Raw genomic sequence first — 21212 nt, forward strand, 5'->3', positions numbered from 1 at the left:
ACAGCATGCAAATTCTATTTGATTATGACTCCGAGAATAGATGTATAAAATTTCTTTTATTACGTACAACGTAAATAAATGAAAGGTTCAATCAAACGTCTGATTCTTGTTGTTTCCCATAGTAGTTCGTAATTACTTAACAAGTAAAAGGAAAACTTATTCACCGAGACAAAATTTGTTTGCCAACAGTATGATTATAAATTTTGGAGTGCTAAGTTAAAGCGTAAAATCTAAATATCGCAAGTTTAAATTCCAATGTTTCATACACTTATATTGAGTTCTTAAAATTCCTTTGAAAAGTTCTCTTATAATCAAATTCTCAAAAATAGCAGATGTTTCGTTGGTATCATAAACTTAGGGTACTCCGGTGACCTAAACAATTCTACTATAATAAAATGGTTAAATTTCGCTGTTTGTACAGGAATTGTATTAGTACACGTGACGTTTCCACATGATAAACACTGTAAAATATGTTTCCTAACGTTTCGCCAGCATTGCAGCAAGCTTGATCAGGGGTCTGAGGATGAACTGATCACTGTAAAAAGAGTTGTAACGTGTGGGTTACAATTGCGTAAAGTTAGTTAAGTCTTCATTTCAATACTGTTTTTATCGCGTGAGTAAGCGTTGCACAGTTCGTTACATGTCCCAAGAACTTTTCTTTTTTTTTTATTTCCTCCTTGTATATTTACCTAATGTAGGAGTAGCGAGTTTGAGGGTGGAGCTTATATTAGTTAACTATTTTTGATTGGCTTTTCTGGAAGCTCATAGAAGCTCCACCTTCATAGATCTTCTACCAGAGAAGTGTAAAACTTGGGATTTCCCAAGAAACGCGAGTGTGTCACTGTGTACTTGTTTTTTACCTTCGAAAGATTTGGTAATGGTTTGGGCCATGATTTATGGCAGTGATGCATTCGATGGGTGTCATATGACTGTCAGCCCCTCGCCTAATTTCGACAATTAAGATTTTTCAGTTGCAGCAATCGCAATATGTCGAAGACGAAACATCCTCGACATTTGCAAGCTTATTTTTATTAACAGCAAACCATAAACGTTGGGAAACATATCCTACTAGACACGGCTTACATCTGAAAGCCTCAAACAGTAATAAACTGTAACATACCGGGCCATGAAAGTTCAAAACTCTCAAATACTATAAATTCTGATATCACTGTAAAAACAGATTATAAAATCTGTTTTCATTATATACTATTACTGGACATTTAAATGCACATTTAAACTAAGGCTTCCGCAGCATTGTGGATAGAGTAATGAAAGAATTTAAATGACACCTAATTATTCCAAGTTCAAAAATATAAAAATGCAACGATGCAAAATATTTGTTAAATGTAAAATTATTTTTACAAGCAGAAATTATAATTGTATTGCACTTTAAATAATTCAGATTACAAGTTACTGTAATTCAAAGAATAAATAATAATTAAATTACGTATTTAGGAGAATCAATTTAAAAGTTCTGTTCGTTATAGAGGAAAATGCAAGGGAATAATTTCCTTCGTCGTAATTTACTTCGAATCTATCGTTTCTCATGCATAGCGTGGGATAAATAGCAACGGTGGTGATACATGAAAATGAATTATTGAGAAAATAATTAAGGGAAATAGAGTTGCCACTTCGAAGAAGAGTTCGCCAGTAGAAATACACGGAATCGAAAGATAAAATTACTTCTGCGTCAATAACTCGCTCCTTCAACTTATATTTTATCATTCTCGATCAAACCGCTATTTGTTCTTATTTACAATACTCACAGATTATTCTGATTAGGTAGTCTTGTACTTCAAACAAAGTGGAACACTCACCTGAAAAAGAGAAATCAATATTAGCACTTCTATAAAAAAAATATATACGTTGACTATTAAAACGAGTTAAAGGAAACGAACAGAAAATTTATAGTCACGGCACTCTTTTGTTGAACATTTTCAAATATGTGTACCGATTAACGAACTCCAACTTCTAACAAACTTTAACTGTGAAGCATTAATTAATTTCCATAGGACACTAACGTATTTTAAATTATATCGTTGGAGTGAAACGTACATTTTAATTGCCATTTTTACTTTCCAAACAAGAATTCCTTTTCTTTTTTTTCATATTCTCATAATTGTACATCGGTGGGAATTCGATTTGATAATGCGAAGCATCGTGGGAACTCCCTAATCGACTTAGCTCGCAGACTTAGACTTTGATATTTAGAGAAATTAATCCTTTTGTTCAGGCACCGCACGTGATTTATTAATAGAATGAATTTTTATCGAAACCAACGTGGTCCAATAGTAAAGTAATTTTAATATACGACAAGCTGTATGGCATCTTGAAATTCTTCAATATCAACCAAATGCTCTGTATGTGATAAAATATGCGAAACACTGTATGCAGATTTTCTGTTGAATATATTGGGTCATCGCATAAGTTTATTCCGAAAGCGAAAAATATTTTAATGAAAATCTAAGGAAATTCTATAGCGAGGATAAATAATTTATTGCAAACCTTACCCATTTTAATTTCTTATTAATCGCCTTCAACCTTTAATTTAGCCAGTGCAATATCAGGGGTGCGTATACGACTAGAAAATCACGGATCCAAATTTTTATTGAATTAATAAGGAAAAATCAAAATTTATCTACTTTCGTAGGTGTATCGCACGATTTCTAATCGTCGCCCTTAACACTATCAAACCACATTCATAATAAGAGCATAGGTTCCACGTTAAAATTGTATATAAAAAAGTTCTATTAAATTAATTTCAAATAAAGAAAGTTTAACAAAATTGTTAATATAAAATATGTAAAAAAATAACTCCTTTATGAAAGTGTACAATAATAGACTGAAATAACAAAAAACATTCAATTTATATTTACAATTGTCCGGAGTGTTGAAAATGATGTTAGAAGAGGAACTTGATTTTTGTGGTGAATTAAGGCGGACCTCCTGAAGAAATATTTAATTTAAAATCGATCAAACGACTTGCAGGAATCGACGGGACTATCGAAGCAATCGACGACACGAAAAACGACGGTAAACGATCAGACGGACAATCAAAAGGTGGAACGATACGCAATTCAAGATTTCGTCGATAAGAACGCAAACCTGACACTCGATAATGATGCCTATGAGTATGAGTCAACCTTTAAGGGGTAGACGGTAGTTTAAAGGGTTAAAGAGGAAGCGTCGGTATTCTGAGATGAACTTTTACTTACTTACTCCTTCATTTCATTGATGAAATAATGCACAGAAGAATATTAAGATACATACGTAAACTTAACCTTATATACAGGGTGTTCACGCTATTAGTTTCTAACATTTTTCTTGTAAATCGGAGTAGATTTTTGAGGAAAATAGAAGAGGACAAGGTTTCGTTACTTTTTAGGCTTAAATAGATTTCTTTTTAATTTGCAAAGATTTTCACGTGATGACGATACTACAAATTTTTTTAAATTGATGGCTATAATTCCGTTTATTATAGGAAAGCGATTGCCAAGACAAGTTCAACGACCTATAACAAACTCAATTTCAAACTCAATTTCGCGACAATATTCGATGTAACGTAATCAGTGATACACCACAAGGATCGTATTTTTTACTACAAGATTTCAAACTGAATCATTTAAAAAAATATTAAGGTACACAAACTTAACCTCATATCTTACATACTAAACATATGTACTTAGGTACTATATTCTCGTAATTCGTGTAATTTAACTTGACAGAAACATGAATTCAGCAATTAATAATCTGTTATTATTTTATTATTATACTTCTTTAGACTTCAGATTGCTTATGTGTAATCAAAAGTTGAAATGTTGAAAAGTTGAACGCATAGAGGTATGAGTACTTACACCCTTTCTTAGTTTCCGTGATCATAGAAAGTTTAATATTAAAAGAATTTTCTTATAAACAATAAATACGGGAATTGAAAGAAATTGAAAAATTTTATTTAGCATAAAATATGAATCCCATAATATTTGTAATTAAAAAACTTTGTATTTACTTATATCAATTCAAGAGTTAATAGACATTAACTCTTCAGTTCTGCTGTGTAAAGGACTTCCATTATCTTTAACATAAACTATTCTTTTAAAATTTAGGAGATCTATATTACAATCTGTTGGCTCAGAATTCGAATCTCAATTGGTTTTGATATAATTACAAAATGGTTATTTTAATAACTATTTTGTAATTATTCTACACAGAAAAATAAACCGAAAATAATATAGAATAAAGCTTTTCCATAAGAAGTTTACAATTAGTTTTTGAGAAAATTGAATTTAAATATTCATTATGTGAGCGTACATTGAACTATCTCTCAGCCATGTGTTTCAAACTGGTGTCCGTGTGTAAACTTACGCAACAGATTTTCAAACCCGATTTGCATATGGAATCACCTCCTACTCGCTTTACAATACTTTTGGTCGCACACTGTACAGGCAACCCTCACACGGTACTCTGAGAACGCAGTGAAAAAATTGCGGCAGTCCTCCTATAATACGATATTTTTCTAACTTCGACAAACCCTCATATAACATGAATGTTCCCATCACACAGTTTCGGTTGAAATTAACAGAGAACTCCCCTTGTACACATAATAACAGCGTTGTCTCTCCTTCTTCATCAACGATTCACAATGCGAAGTCTATGCATTGCTGTTTTTAATGAAAACTAATTTAGTAAACGGTTTCTTGTTAACAAACTCAAACGTATTAACACTTAAAACGCCGGCTATTTTGTTGGAAACTTTACTTAAAGCGCCGCAATATTTACGAGTTTTATAGAAACACGCACTTTTACAAAATAAAATAACTCTTGTAAAACAGAAAATTTCTATTGAAAAATTTTACATAGTGCTTATAACAGGCACAGCGACGATTTTTAATCATATAAATATTCAGCCACTTGCTTTTTCAGAGGTATAATATTTTTTTCTGCACAAACCTGTAAAAACGCCTTAAAGCGGGTCCGGCGCTTAAAGTGTTAATATAATTGTTTAATAAAGTGACCTTTTCCTAGCTTAATTTTTCTTTTTAATTATCGTAAATGGACTGCAATAATATTTTGAGTACAAAGGCAATCCTCCCATAAGACGGTACGAATTAACCGTGTTACAAAAGGATTGCCTGCGTCACATTCCTTTCTTTTTCACGCCCATAAAACATACTAAAGAAGTCAAATCAATAATACGAGGACACCCTGAATAAGAAGAGCCTTCACCCTTACGTTTCCTCTCACCCTCGACCATTCCGAAATTATACCTTACTCCGATTGCGTGGAATACACCATATACACCGTGAAACATTTCTTACTACAGAAAATATCCATTTCGTACACTCGAGAATGTTTCCAGTACTGGCGAATAAACAAGGGTATACAACTATAGACATGCAACACGTGTCGGTAAGTATCCAGCGTACAGATAGACTAGGCAGTAAATAATTTAGTATCCCTTGCCGCCCGGCAGTCTGCCGCCCTGTCTGTAAATCCGCAATAGAGCCTCCTCTTCTCTCCTTCCACTCGCTGCTGCCCCTTTTACCCTTTCTCGTTACAGAACGTGAATCAATTACAGCTCTCCAGGCATACTTGCACACACGGCCGTAATCAAGCCGACCGATTGACATCTGTCCGCGTGCTCCTGCCGATCTGACAGCTGAACTTTGTTGTTTGTGAACGGAAAAAAGTGAACGGAATCACACCTCCGGAGAGCCTCGGTGCTCTCCTTTTCTCTGATCGTGTAAAGTATTCAAGGTCCTTTTCTATTCGAGATTGAGAAACTGGGTCAAAGAGCTTCTCGTAAGCGCATCAATATCCATACGGCGAAAAACAACGTCGTCACATTTCAAAAATTACAGCTGCAGACATATTGAAGCTGAATTGCCCAAAGGCATGATGATATGGAAATAGAAAGTATTTTCTGCAGTTTGAATGCTGAATGTTTCGTGCTCTATTAATTTTTCGGACGGTAAATAGTTGCATTGTTGCATTACGCTGGAATTTTCCAGTGTATTTTTAGCGGACCGATTTTTATCCTTTTTCCCTAGTTTGCTAGGGAAATTTTGAATAGCAGAAATGTCGAATGATAAAAGAATAGTTGTTTCGATTTAACTTCTCGATGAATGATTTCGAAAATGTGGAATTTCTGATCCTTTTTACTGTGAAGTTTGTAACATTTGAACAATTGAAATTGGATTCTAAATAATAATAAACTGCAGATGGTGATTTAGTATTAATTCCGCACTTTATCTGTTAAATATAAACAGTTAGATGAGAATGTTTGTATTGAAATTGAAGTAAAGTATGTGTTTGTTTTTTTTTAAACACATAGTTCTTTGAATGTAAATATTTATAAGTAAGTTGTTAACGAAGTACACAAACGTGAAAAACAGGACAATTCTTCGTTTATGTTTGAACGTCATGTTTCTGTCTCTATCAGAGAAAATGCCAGCCGCATTTAAATTATGTTTGTAAGTTTAACACTCTCGTCAGATTTTGTAAGTTCATTCCGAAATAAGTGAGCAAGTAAAACTTTAGCTGAAGTCAAGCAACCGAAGTTTGTATTCGGTCACCTAAAGTGTAATAACTGTTATTAGGTGGAAAGAGCGTAGTCGTTTGATTATGTTTGTTCACTTGTCTTTTGTGGTATCCTAATTACATTCGTTTAAATTAACTAAGAAAATAACAATTCTACTATTTACTACACTCGTAATAAAATATTATAAAAACTATTGTGCTTGTGTTTTCAGTAGAAAATATGACTCTATTTAGCAGGAATTTAGCACTGACTCTTCGATTATAATATTAAACGCAAACGTCTTTGATAATAGGTATACGATATAATACAGCAAGTTTGATAGAAAAAAGTATCAAGAATGACACTCCCTTTCATAAGTATTAGGACACTTGCTGAATGTGAAGCAAACCTAAACAGTCATTACAAAATTATCCAGTCTTGAATCTCGTCATTTCTACTAATATGTGGTAATTTAACCCTGTAACTACAGACCAGTTGCCTCAGAGACGAATCCGAATTTTTATTTCACTATCATAACTACACACATGGAGAATTTTGGAAGCTCCAGCCTTTGAATAGCTTTAATTGGTACACTATTTCTATAAAAAAAAAATCGTAATTTTTTATGTAACATTATAAATATATTGTTTCTAGAAAATATTGTACAATAAGAAACCTTAACAAATAACATATACATATATCATTAAATAAAATATTTATATTAGATGTATTTTTACAACACAGTGATTGGATAAATAAAATTGCCAATGTAGTCTGAGAGTAAATGAGTAAATCATGTATGTAGTAGTTTCGGTACGAACATAACGGACGTCCTAATAATTATAAACGATAATGTATTCTACGAACGTGATTCCAGATTGGTTCATTTAGTAGCAAATAATTCGCATGTGGAAACTAGCTTCCAAACACAGATGAATAAAGTTATATTCAACCAATAAGAAACAGTAATTTGTCTGTGATCAAGAAGTAAACTCCTACGTCGTTAAATACTTTGGCTAGTATTTTTTTAGAAACTATTGCACATTTAATTATGTACCTAGTGAAATAAAATACTAAGTGTATATCTCGAAGAATAATAAATTTGAGAAGAAAGACAATCATATAAAACTAAAAACGATAATTAAATACAATTTCATATATAAAAAAAAAAGTTATAACGAGTTATAATTTCCTTTTAATCTACGAATGTATTCTCGCTGTAAGGGTTAAAACAAAATCGTAGAATAAAATGAAAAATGTACGATACAACTTAAATCGATGTTTTTCAATAACTTTCAACACTCGCGAAGATTTCACGATGAATATTAAAAGTATTGAGAAATATTCAATAAATTTTTATATACATCTGCTTTGAGTCCCGTATAAATCGATGCAAATGACATGCGAATAATAAAGGACATTTCGTTCAAGTAATAATCTACATAAATCTTGCCCTAGATAGACTTCCACCTTGTCTTATTAAAAAGCCTCAAAACCGCCCTTTGCGATAGAAACGAAGGACAAGGGAGTACAATAAATCTATTTGCAGGGAAAAGCCGCGGAGTAACGAGCAGATTTGTTTCGCGATTTAATATAAAACCGTTAAAGCGGCTGTTCTGGCCCCCCTCCGTTGTTGTTTCCAAGATGCAGTTTAAGAACTAATCTAATTCAACTTGATTCCCGATAAACCGGAATAAAGTACTCCGTGGCATCGGGCATCAACGCACGACGTGTGAACAACGCAGATGCATTAGCTGGAACTCTCGTTGAAAAGTTCACGGTGAGATCAAGAAGTTTCTCGCATTTGGATACAACTTTCGGAGAAGCTTAATCTATTCCCGTCCGAACGCGGCTTCGCGAACGCTTTGGATTTACACGGTCGTAATTTATGGCACCTTCTTTTTCCTCGCGTGAATGCCCCACGCTTTTCCGCGCCACGCTTCTTTCCCTCTCCTTGTATCGTACGTAGAACCTAACCAATACACTCCACGTTATTCCTCTCTTCTTTGACGCTTCTCCTACAGGATCTTGCTACACCGCGTAAAATGTAATTTACAAGTTTCGAAACGTGGAACGATAAATTTCATGGACGTTTGTTGAGAAACTCTTCCGGAATCGGAGAACCCATTTGTTATATACATTTTTAGCCATTCGGAGATTTAATTTAAAGGAGTTTCGTCAAGCCGTGAAATCAACTGGAACGGATTTATGGGAAGTGAGTTATGTATAGGGGATATCAGAGAAGAGGAATTGCTGTTTACACTTTCCACAGTGTTTTTTGGATTTCAGGAATTAATGACACATTAATAGCACGTTAGATACTGTTTATTGTAGCAATGCTGGCGATGTACTATTGATACTTTTTTCGATATACACTCGCGTTCGTAAGAATTAGGACACCTACTGTGAAGCATACTGAAATCTACTGAATTCTACTGATATCTGCTAAATTTTACGAAAATCTACTGAATTCCACAGATGTCTACTAAAATTTACTGAATTTTACTAAAGTCTACTTACTGAATGAGATGCAATCCTCATTGTAATTGCAAGTTTAATATAAAATTATTTAACACACTAAAGTCCTTATAAAATTATTAAGAACATAACAAAAAATTAGTCAATTTAGAATCACGAAGTATAACAAGTATTTACATAGGGTATGTATATTTCTCCTAATACACAATACTGATTTTGGCGAGAAAATGTAATTCAAATCATACGATACTTTCTACGCGTACATACTGGCTGTCTTAATATTTATAAACCGCGATGTATACAAAATCGATGCCGGATGAAATGTGCTAAATACTCATATTGCACCATTAACTTTTTCAAACGACATCGAAACACTAGCATTTATCAATAATTATTAAAATTTAAATGTGATCGATTCTTTCTCTAGCATATAAAATTTCGAGAATGTATTATAATATAAATTACTTCTGAATTTTACAATTTCTGCATTTTGCTCTTCTTTATTAATATTTTTAAATTGTGCGTAAAAATGATGAAAACATTAACGATGTTGCATTACTACAATAGTACGTTGTGTAAATATAAATTCGAGGCTAACACGAAAATATTTTCGTACACCGAAATTCTGAAAAAGTCCAAAAACGCATTATCAGAATTTATAGTTGCAATCACATTGACAAATTTGTGTTTTATGATAAGGTGCGAGCGAAAACGTAATACCCTTAAGGGAACGGCACTGAATACGACCCAAAGTAGATGGTAGTTCAGAGCGTGCTTCTAATCTTGGTAAGTGTTGGATGAATCTAGTTAGATCTGGGTTAGATTCGGATTTATCTTTACAGTTCGCAATAACCACAGTTTTTCGTACCGCCAATCTGACGTAAAATATGAAATCCAGGAATTCGCCAAAAGTGGGATGCCTTCTCGAAGATACCTTCTCCATTTCTATTCATGCGAGCCAGCCGAATGGGATTCTGAATTTAAAATCTCTCCCGATAGGTTCATCACACGAGCCACGCAACAAATTACATTACACGTTCGAGAAACAAATTTTTACAAATGTGCCAGTAATTATGATAGTGGCCTAAGTCATATATTTTTCGTTTTGAGATATTTAGTAACTCCCCTTTGGTTGCATTAAAGAATATTTTTTCATTGTGTAACAAAATATTTCACAAAATACTTGCATTTATGATATAACTTTTTTCTATTTACCCTTTGCGGTCCTATGTCGAATCTGACTCGAATTTTTTCCTTCAGATATCACACAATGATAAATTATAAATTACAAATGATAATGAAACTTTTTTTATGCATTAATATTACACTGAAACTTAATATTTCATCACTAATATCACGCTGAAATATTGAAATAAAGGCAAACTACACGGTACTGCTCGACAGTGGCCAAATGAGTGCGGACTATTCGGACTGAAAAGGGTTAAAAGATCAACGCAACACAAAACAAGTGACAAACTCAATTTTTTTTTTTAGATTTTTCGCTTAAACTAAAATCATAATCACCAACACAAATATTCTCCTGAAATCAACTAAGCACCTTCACCAAATCCCTCTCATTATCACGCTAATCACGTTTCCATTACATAAAATCATTTCTCGTTTCCAATATCACCGTTATACTTGCTGTCCCAAAGCCCGTTTAAATTTACAGCCGTGCAATTGGCAAAGATGATAATACCGTTAACACGTGTGTTCCCGTCGTATTAACCTGATTACGAGGATACGAACGATCAAACGATTGAAAGCAAACACTGCTGCTGGGTATCGTTTCACCGATCACCTACCAGGTGACGGCTCAAACGAACAGGGAAGATCGTCTTTGCGCGCGCAACGATATACACCTACCTGCTAACTATAAGTGAGAGAGAAGAGGACGAGGACAAAGCTCGGGTATTCAGAGAAGAGGGGGAGGGCACAGGACCTCCATTAAAAAGAATTCTACGAAACGATCAGGAGATTTCGTTCTAATCTGTTCGGCCGATAACGATCGGTCTGCTGTGGGATATGGTAAAAGGGGTAAAGCGCGGCGGACGGTAGTAAACGGTCGGGGTGAGGTGGCCCTAGCACGAGACGATGGGGTGGGTTTCAAGCAGATTGGCTTGCATGGCAGAAACTCCCGAAGTCGGAAGCTCGTTATGTGCAGCACGCAAACACACGACTCGAAATTATCTTCGTAATTAACTGCACTTCTTAACATAACGCATGGCGTGCCAACCGGGCCAGACGGCGGGAATACGTATTTGGCGGAATCTACCAAGACGATATGTAACTCGAAACTGGCACCAGCTGCTAGCTGCCTTTCTGGACGCTGGTGTGTACATATTACACGTACTTATGTATCCGACCTGTACCACGTATAACCAGGATGTCCCATAACTTGCGATACCATACGTCGTATCGAGGAAAAGAATTCCCTTGCATTTGTGCAGGACTGTACGGGTACGGAGCAACTTGCCGGATACATAAAATTTCGTGTGCACGAGGTTCGCCTTTGGTTCGCCGAGGCCCTTGCCTCGGGACTTTGAATCATAGCCAATCGCTGAAAATTAAGGAAATGTCGAATCGCGTGATTGTACTATGTAAATGTTGTTTCTTCCACTTTTCTTCTTCTCGTTTTTCGTTAACGATTGCAATACTTTCGAACGAGTCAAGTATGACACTCTAGATGAATGTTGAAATTGTTTATGCAGAATGAATTTTGATTTAAGAGATTGTTTTGCTGTTATTTTGCTGTATTTTCTATCTGAGTGGTGGCATAAAAGATGTAGAAGTTATTTTATTCAAATTTTAATATTATTAGGTCGGTGCAAATGAAATGAAAATGATATTTTGTCCGATCGTCAATTTTTATACGCAACAGTCAAGAAGAAGGAATTTGCTGTAGCAGACGTATATTGAATAGTAAAAAAATTGATAATACAATTGTTTTGGACGTTATTATCTAACTTTTTGAATTCTTTTTACATAAGTTTAAACTTGAAAAATTACTGAAAATATAAATTTAATATTTGAAGAAAATTATGTAAAGATTAAGTCACTTCAAAGTTGGTGTGCAAAATTCAAGATTGGTGACTTTTTATTAGAAAATGAGCCAAAAATAGCATTCAAAGAACTTTTCATTCAATAATGATTTTTACATATTTAGAATAATGAAACTGGTTAATCGTTGAAAAATTAGTTTGATTAAATACATTATTTACTGAAGAAACACAATGTGTCTAAAATTTCACTTTCAAAAAACAACTTTTCGTACGCGCCAGCCTAATACTTTGTTAGTAAGAATATTTGCAATACGTGTGCTGGTGTTTGATTAGCGTAGCAATGTCCGGTCTGAAGTTTGCGGTTTGATGCTCTATTGTGTTTCGTAAAATGTTACGTTAGCCTTTAATGAGGCAAGTGGTGCGGGTTTTCGCACGAGCGATGCCATTGTAAAATTGACTGAAGTATTTTGTGCCTGTGTAAATCGTCTTACCGGATTCTCAAACAAAACACAAATTAACTACAGTTAAAGCGAATTATTTCTACAAATTGTTCTAACATACTTTGAATAAAAGTATATTCTTGTCTTACAGATGTTACGTTAAGTAGGATTAAATAAGGTAGATACAATTACTTCCGGAGTATTAACATTTGTTTTTTTCAATTGTTAGAATATTGCATTAAATTGTTTGCTACACAGATGCATTGGGGAATAAAATTTTCATATAAACATAGAAATTGAAAGATGCTTTCCAGGAATATACTCAAAGCATAAAAGAGGCAATGGCAGTTTGATGGCATTCTTCTTTGATGTTTATAGAGACATCTCTGCATCTTGATATTTCCATTTGTAACGGAAGTTTTTGATGGATAAAAATATTGAAAAATGTACTTCGAAATATAACAATACATCATCTGTAGGATCCGGAATGATTATTCAAAATTTATCTCTAACCCATTTTATGTATAAATAATGTAAAATACACAGGGTGTCGTGCAACTGGCGGTACAAGCGAGAAGGTGTTGATTCTACGTGAAAAATTGAATCCAAAATACAGGATAAAATGTAAGGTTTTCGAGAAAATTGAATTTAGCAATTCGCTATGTTTTGTAAATGGTATAAATAAATTAGTGGAACGTTGACAAAAGTGTACCAAAATCAAAAATATAGAATAAAATTCTATCACAAGAAGTTTAGTTTTCGAGAAAATTCGTCCTTATTTTCGATAAATATGTCAACTTTTGGCGGAGTTAGGATTAATTGAATTCAAGCGATGAAATCGGACAGAACTTTTCTAACGACCTAATACACGCATTTATCAACGCTTTTACTGATAACACAATTCAGCGTTTCATCAGTAGCCTCGTTAAAACGAACAATGTCGTAGCAAGTAACAATAAAAAAATAAAAAAAAGAAACAGCTAATAATTTGAATTCGTCGCTTATTCGTAACATATTGCGTACGTCGATTAACACATTATGGCCATCCAGCTTGAGTGTCGTAGATTTCCATTTATTACGCATGCAAGAGATGGCTCTGGCGGAAAAAAAGGGGTCAAATTGCCACAATGGTTGTTTACCCATGTTGTACATTGTTTACCGAAAACCGATTTTCATTCTGACTATTGTTTTTCCCGCCTACCATCGGGCTCGTATATACCACTACACTGCCCGTTGATTTTCGCTCTTGTTCCCTCGAAATTTCACATGTGCACGTGTATTTATATCCCCTGATTTTGCTACACGCTGATAATTGACGGCTTAAATGAATTGCTTCGTTTCGTTGCGTGATACCTAAGTACCTCCTGTAATTAATATAATTGCTACGTACTTCTACAAGAATTATTCGTTCCATTGCGCGCGGAATAATTTTAAAGTGGGTGCACCAAATTCAAAGATTTTAACGACAACGATAAATGCTGATGTTTCGATCAAATTACGTTGATTTGGAAAACCTGCTTTTGGAGAATTAAACGAGACGAAGAGAGATACTATAGGGTCTTCCGATAAGAGCGATAGAACTTTGAATTGAAATAAAACGAAAAGTACGGAAGATAATCTCTAGTACTCAACTGCTTTATTTTGAAGTACATTGGATGGCATTATAATACATGAAAAACAATATCATATAAATGTAGGAACCGACTGAAAAATTTTGAAGGACACAACCGAGAATCAAACCCGGGACCTTTGGCTTAGGAAGCCGAGATTTAGCGCACTACACCAACCTTTTAACAGTTTAGTTTTTATTTGTATCTTAAATGCTTGTACATAGTACACAGTTAATTTTAGATATAATATTGTTCTTAAGTTTTAGATTGCGTTACCTGTCCGGAGTTTCCGTCCTGTGTTTTTTTTTTTTCGCTTTTCAGTGCTTATTGTGTAGATAATGAGAATTGAGCTGTAGTGATTAGGAGAAATTTACAATAAAAACCTGTCGCTTACTACAGAAACTTGTCGGTTTCCTATTTGGGTATGGAGGCCTCGATACTACATATAAATGACACTAATTTCGCCACAAAAGTCATCTTCAGCGATGAAACTCACTTTTGAATGGACGGCTTTGTCAATAGTACCGTACAAGTGTAAGGATAAAAACATAGCGAGCACGTTTAGGTCGCGGTGCAACTGACTACCTATTCAGCTGACTATCAGGATAAAATGTGCATAGCGTAGTTATTCTGCTGACTAGAATTTAATTCGTTTCCAACAATAGTCTAAAACACACTTTTCAATTTTTACTTGAGAATAGATCAAATTATTAACAAAATTATTCGAGATTTGCTGAATCCGCTGGCCAACTGAGCCGCGAGCTGATTAGACAGCTGCCTCTCTGTGTGATATCGCATTTGTTTTACTTCCTTTGTTCTCTCAGTCAGTTGAATGCAGTCTGCTACAACGTGACCTAAACCAGCTCGTTATGTTTTTACCCTAATTGTAAGTTCGCTAAGTGCAAGCGTTAACGTCGCTTCAAGATCAGTTGGATTTTTTTAAATGACACGTAGTACGTTTTTTCCCTAAGAAATGATAGAGCGTAACTCGTGTGTTGCATGACTTTATTGGAAAATGCACGGACAAAACGCAAATGAACAGTCCATTTCGCTACAACGACCCCTAGTAGCGACCGTCAAATGTCGGAAAACAACCATTCGATGAACTAGTTTCTCTGCAAGTACTTGAATACATTGCCCTGAACATCAATACATGCTTGAATACACGCCTCTTGATGTCATCTTGCACGGCCATAAGCATTTTTAATGCGACACTTTCAACATCACGCGATCAGTGCGAAATGTCTACGTTAGGTACATACTTCGTCAAATGGTACGTTCGTTTACGTTTCGCCCGTTGTATTTTTCAATAAAATCATGCAACATATGAGATCGTTGAGTTCGTTCGTTTACACTCTGTTATTTTGTAAACAAAAAAGTATACTAGGTGTCATTTAAAAAAATTCAAGTGACGTTAATGTAATGTTGACATTTAGCAAATTACACCTGAAAATACGTTCTAGTGTCTCCTTTCAACTCATTTAATTCCCAGAAAACAGATTTTCCAGTTCAATGTAGTTTTTGAAATATTTATAAATGAGAATGGGTCACTCTGTACAGAATGTTTCAGAAATATCAAATCTGAAATATCTAAATTTAATTGATTAATAGAACATGCTGATAGGAGAAAAAAGGTTTTAATAAACATAGATTGGTAAACTAATTCATGTGAAAATATCGAATTTATTAATTCGTTATCAATAAGCTTTCTCGAAACGATAGATTTCAACGATAGATAGATTTTAGATTTAATTTTTAGATTTAATTTGTTGTTTACTAATGTATATAATTAAAAAACTAAAACAAAAATTCTGCCATTTTAATCATTTCTTAAACTAATAGTTCACTTATTAATTTAGAAACACGTGCCTTTCGTATCGTTATTATATTTATATCAGAGGTAAACTGAGGCATTTCGCGTTTACTGTGAGCAAAACGAGTTAATTCATCTAGTCAGGTTCGTAACTGCACGCACACAGAGCGTTTTTGATCGATGAACAACTCAACGTCAGTTAATAGCCTGCGAAGTTTCAAAGTTTTTTAAACAAATACTTGCCTCCGTTCGCTGTTCAGCATTTTATGAATTACTCGTATATTAGTGTAGATTAACATTTTATAAATTATGCTCTTTATAAGCATTAAGACGCCCATTATCTATTATGTGATATAAATTACATTTCTACACCAAAAGTGGTATCACATACCAATAAAAAAATTAGGTCATCCCGTAAGTTCGTTACGAAAGCGAAAAATATTTTAATGAAAATTCAAGGAAATATTATACTATAGTGACGACATAGTGGTCTTACCAAAAAGCAAAGAAAAAAAATTGAAAAAACTACAGAATGAGAAGACGCTTACGTTTTTTTTTTTATATTAAATTTAAAGATTCGTTGGAAATATCACTCTAACTTATAAAATTCGACACGAACTTATGGGATGATCTAATTTAAATACGCTTATGATTTTTTTATCAAATTCAAAGATTCGCTGTAAATATCGTTCTAAATTATAAAATTCGACCCGAACTTGTGGGATGATCTAATTTAAATCCGTACTCGTTATTCTATGAAATTCCAAATTGGATAATTTTTTCTTAGAATCCCAATAATTTTGTAATGACCGTTTACGTTTGCTTTACATTCAGTAAGTGTATGTAGGTAAGGTATAGTCCAGTCGTAATAGTTCAGTTTTCCCTTAGCAAAAGCCAGACAAACTGACGCGACACTGGGACAGCCAAACAACTGCAGCAGGTTAGTTGATCGCACGAAAGTTCCTTCTATTGCTCCGCTGTGTTTTGCCTGTTTGTTTTTGTTTGTTGTACATTGCACGTCTGAGTTTCTATAACGTGTTACATTTATTTAATACGCGGTTCCGTTTTGATGAAGCAACCTAGAATTCCTCGACTGACGAACAACGTACGTATATACTTCCATATACCGTGCGTTTCAGTTTTTTTCAAGGGAGAAAATTCAATCTGAAGGGTAGCATTAGATGTTTAGAGATAATGTTTGAAGAAGAGAATGTGGCGGTGTGCCATGCGAAAAACGGAACCGGCAGAAGAAACGGAAGGCTGAAGGCAAAGTGGAAACGACAAAGTCAACTACGTATAAAATGCGTCTGTTCTGTGACATTTTTTTTCGGGAATGAGTAAGACACGTATTACTTTGAACTATGCAGAGGTACACAGGCAAAGACAAATGTGTGCTCAGGGCGAAATGCGGTTACACGAGTCGTGCGTTAGGTAGCAATCCTTTTTGAATGCAGTAATGACAATAATGATTAAGAGTAATCGAATGATTCAACGGTTATAATTAAAGTAATATTTGCTTCGTTCTTTCGACATTCTTCTGTTTAATTAAGTGCAATTTTTCACTTCCCTATCATTTTTGCAAATTGTGTAATATAATATGACATGTTAATAAATTTAGTTACAGTTAAGTAAATTTAATATATAATCAAATGTCGTAATAAATTAAATAAAGTTATTTGCAAAATTCTTAGATAAGGATATTTAGATTTTTTCAGATGAAAATCCGATTCTGTAGATTTGTCTCTTTATGACTTCCCTATTTTTTTTATAAATTCTTAAATTTCTTCAGATAAAATAAATATATTACATTTATCATTTTACTTACTATATTTATCATACAATTAATTAATTATATCGTTAAGTTAATTATTATTATGGTACAAATGAATCGTTTATAACAAAGGCCATTGTTTTTCCAAATATAATATACCACAAGTAAATGTTATTTGAATGTAAAGAATGTCAGCTATAATTAGTACTTAACATTTTGTTTCTTACTTTTGATTAAATATTGGATAAAAAGTTTCACAGATATTATACCAGAAAACGAAACTTACAACATTATCATTTTACTTCGGTGAATTTATTTCCACTGTTTTTCATGTTCTATCATTTTCACATCTCGCGACTATCGTAAATACTTCAAACATATGTTGACAATCTCACCATCAAAAGAGTTCATAAATTCTATGCGAAGGTAACGTAGTAGATCGTTGCATTCACCTTGACGTCAGCAAGAGCACAAGAGCACAGTGACGAGAAAATTATACGAGGAGTGACAATATATCATCCGGAATAGTCCGTTTAAAATAGTTACTTTTTCAAAATTAAACAAATGTGAGCCCCTCGACTTAGAAGTACAGTAAATTCTCTACAAGAGTCAGTAAATTTGGATTCTACAAGTGACAGTATAGATGGTCTTACGCCTAAGTCCGCGTCATTGATGAGCCCATGTTATCTCACTCGCAGTCAGTCAAGCGTGTAACGCGACACCAGTCTGTTTCCTTTACGAGATTACACGGATCCACAAATCATAATAGAAAAATATAATTTCTTTAATTTTACTTTTTTTTCATCTGGAATTTTTTTTAACATGTTGGTGAGATTTTTCTGATGAAAATGATATCCAACACGATATAATTTGAACAACATTTACTTATTAACACGTTCACTGTCCCGCCAGATTTACAGGTTGCTGTTAGGCGGCCACAAGAAAATACATTTTAAGCATAGGATTATAGTATTATGCTTTATAATTTATTTTTTCAATTGAAAATAATGTCTAGCTAGCTATGACGTTCAAAATTTTTAGTTGACAACATTTATTTTATTTTAATTATCAGTCACTGATGACCACCATGGCCATATCGAGGAAACAATCTAATGTTAATACGTATTGAATGATTAATTTAGACAAGTGTCAGTAAAATGTAGGGTCGGTTCGACAAGTGTCAGTAAAATGTAGGGTCGATAGCAGCAGAAAAGCTGCTAAACAATTAGAATTAAATGTAATGATAGAAATTATTGCAATAATGCGTAATGCAATTGAAAAATTGAAAGAATCAAAAGAAAAAACGCGAATTCATATCTTTCTCGATTCTAGAGTATAAGAAAATTTGAATAAAATACGCGACGAGAATTGGGGAGAAGCATAAGTTAACGCGTAAAAATATTCAATACTAAACGAACTAGGGATGAAGCTATTATTTCAATACGCGATGCACTGACTCTAGTATTTACTAAAATTCAAAAATTCTCGTATAAATTCCGAAAATAGATTATTAATTACGGTAAACTACTGAGACGGTTTAATTTAGGGTGGGCATAGTGCACTCGTTCCAAATCAGCTCACAATATACAATAATAAATCAACTAACTACTTAACATGCAATTCGTGCAAATTCGTTGGATGGTAAATTATTAGTAAACAAAATAGCAAGTCATAAAATAAATTCAATATCAGAGAAAATATATGAAACATACTGCAAGAAAAATTTCAAATTAATTTCAATTGCTGTAACGAAAAAGCAACCTCTCAAAGTCATTTCAATATCCTATTCGACAAGTCTGAAGAACAACGATGACTAAAATTCAAATGTTTATTTCCCTAAACCTTCAAAATAATTTCGAAATATTTTATTCGAAGCGGAGTATTCCAAGTCAGTATCGATAATTGAAGAAATTATTTGATTGTATTTAAAAGAACCGAAAGGAGAATATTTAAAGTCTGATATTAAATGTCTAGCAAGTACCAGTAATTGGTAAAATGATTTATATTTGTTTTAAAAGGAAAATTTCTAATAGGTATTAGTTAAAATGAATTGTTATTCAGTCTATTGTATTGAAATTCTAATTGATTCTAATGTATACAAGAGTTACAAGAAGGCTGAGTGTGTACAGGGTGGACACTGACTCTAGTATTTACTAAAATTCAAAAATTCTCGTATAAATTCCGAAAATAGATTATTAATTACGGTAAACTACTGAGACGGTTTAATTAAGGGTGGGCATGGTGCTGCTTTAGTTTGAAATGATTTATAAACACATAATTAACAGAGGAAAAACCGTGAAACGGCAAAACGTCTACATTCTAATTGTTATAACATGTAAACAGAACTTTAAATTTAGTGTAAACAGAAAAAATATATAATACAATTTATTTCACGGTATTGCAACAAATAAACGTTGAATCAATATTTAATTCGTATAAAAACAATTATTTAACGTAATAATTTTACCTTCACTATGGCTATTTTTAATCTACGACCACAGGTCAACCTGATTTCTAATCCTTACGAACTTTAAATTCAGTCTAAACTGAGAAAATATATAATACAATTTATTTCACGGTATTGCAACAAACAAACGTTGAATAGATTCTTAATTCGTATAGAAACATTTATTTAAAATAATAATTTCACCTTCACTATGGCTATTTTAAATTTACGACCAAGGGTCAACCTGATTTTTAATCCTCCGAACTTGATTTCACAACGAGAAAGTAATAAGATCGTTGAAACGTACTTATTTGTCAAAGAAACTTGCAAAAATGTATAAATAATAATATGTAATGTTTTAACAAATTTTTGGAAGTATAAATTAATAATAAAATTGTGAAAATTAATAAATTATACGTTATTATAACATTAATAGAATTATGACTAAACCGAAGTTCGAAGTCGAGTATTTAAAGTCTGATATTACGTGCCTAGCGAGTGCCGGTAATTGTTAAAATTTGTTTAATAATTAGTAATAGAAATTCTAATTGATTCTAATGTATACAAGTGTTACAAGAAGGCTGAGTGTGTACAGGGTGGACATAGACTAGCTAGTAGCCCCCGACCACTCTATTCACATCTCAGAACCTTCAGGTCAAAATACGCCGCGAAGTGTCTAGGGCCCAGTATAAAGGGTAAATGATTTCGCGGGACATCGGCGGGTCCTTATATACCTGCGGTACCCTCTCCCCAAAGTCATTAGCAAAATCGTCGGTTAGGTCAGGCGGGAAATTTTCGCGGGAGATTTTCGCGGGAGATTTCCGATATCGTAACACGGTATAATTTATCAATTTTCACAATTTTATTAAAAATTTATACTTCCGACAATTTGTTATAACATTGCATATAACAATTTATACGTTTTTACAATATTCTTCAATGGAAACATAGGTTTTAGCGTTCTCGTTACTTACTCGTGGTTAAATTAATTTCGTAGGGATTAAAAATCAGGTTGACCTGTGGTCGTAGATTAAAAATAACCATAGTACAGCTAAATTTATCGTGTTAAATAATTCTTCTTACACGAATGAAAAATGTATTCAACGTTTGCTTGTTACAATACCATGAAATAAAT

The sequence above is a fragment of the Habropoda laboriosa genome, unplaced genomic scaffold, assembly GCF_001263275.1.
Source record: "Habropoda laboriosa isolate 0110345459 unplaced genomic scaffold, ASM126327v1 scaffold193, whole genome shotgun sequence".
Classification (NCBI taxonomy): Eukaryota; Metazoa; Arthropoda; class Insecta; order Hymenoptera; family Apidae; genus Habropoda; species Habropoda laboriosa.